Here is a 1,436-nt window from a genome sequence, read left to right on the forward strand (position 1 = left end):
GGGTCATCCCATGAAGCTGATTGCTGGGAGATTCAGGACAGATAAAAGGAAGTACTTCTTCACACAGCACATAGTTAAAACTATGGAATTCGCTACCATAGGATGTAGCAATGGCCACCAATTTGGATGGCTTTGAAACAGGGTTGGGCAAATTCCTGGAGGAAAAGGCTATCAATGGCTACTAGTCCTGATGGCCATGTGCTACCTCCAGTACCAGAGGCAGTGAGCCTATGTACACCAGTTGCTGGGGAACATGGGCGGGAGGGTGCTGTTCCGCTCATGCCCTGCTTGTGGGTTCCTGGTCAACAGCTAGTTGGCCACTGTGTGAACAGAATGCTAGACTAGATAGACCCTTTGTTTGATCCAGCAGGGCTCTTCTTATGTTCTTATGAATGTCATTTCCTGCTGGGAATGGGACTCAGAGGGGAAATGATGCTGTTGACATCATTTCCGCTAGGAAGAAAACGAATTGTGCCATATTTCCTCCTGGGATGCTGCAGCCCCGTTGCTGGCAACAGTCCCTGCCCCAAAGGCTAGTTCTTGGGCTCTGAGGCAATGGACAGGGGAGATGGGGGAAGCAGGCACTTGGCTAGTGCTCCAATTAAGCTGTTGCAAAAGCTTTCCCCCTTTCAGGTCAAACCATGGGGTAATGCAAAATTATTGCATCCTAATTTGTAATAATAATAAAAATAATACAATACAATAATAATAAAATAATAATGCAAAATTATTGCATCCTAATTTAGTGGCTTCCCTTTGAAATCCTACAGGTGCTGGAACCTGGATGGCTGCAGGAATGGCTGTTCCCACATCAACCAGCCAATGTTTTGAAATCGTCTGTAGTGGGTGGTGATCAGGGAGAGGATCTTCTCGATGGTGATCTCCTCAGGAATGCTCACCAGCCTCCTACTTTGTTACCTTTCTGGAGCCAGGCAAATGCCTTTTTATTCTCCTAGGCTTAAACAAAATCTTCCGACTTTGAATGTGTTTTAGCTGCTGCTCTTAATTGTGATTCTTAATGTGATCATGTCTTATTCTGTTTTATTGTATTGCTTTGATATATTTGTTTGTAAACTGCCCTAGCTGAAGGGTGGCATAGAAATATTCCAAGTAAAATCCAATAGAATAGTTTGCCCTGCATACGGTCGCCAGTGTCAGAAATCAAACGCTTTTTGACCCTTGCTGCATTGTTGCTCTTAATCACATCCTGTCACAAGACATTCCTTAGTCTCACGGCAAATCTTCCATAGTTTTGACCAACCTCTAACCAAAGCCATTGCATACAATAGCGAACCGAAGAGAACAGCGGGAGGTTCCAGATCTTTGAAGCACATTGGTCGGCATTGAGTGTAGCAGTTCATATTGATTTGTTTCAGCCGATCCGGTTTCCCAAGAGCGGGGCCATTTCTGGGGCACCTGCATGACAGCCAAATTGC

The sequence above is a fragment of the Heloderma suspectum genome, chromosome 2 (genome assembly GCF_057233095.1).
Source record: "Heloderma suspectum isolate Gila_16-S chromosome 2, 16-S_ref, whole genome shotgun sequence".
NCBI lineage: Eukaryota > Metazoa > Chordata > Lepidosauria > Squamata > Helodermatidae > Heloderma > Heloderma suspectum.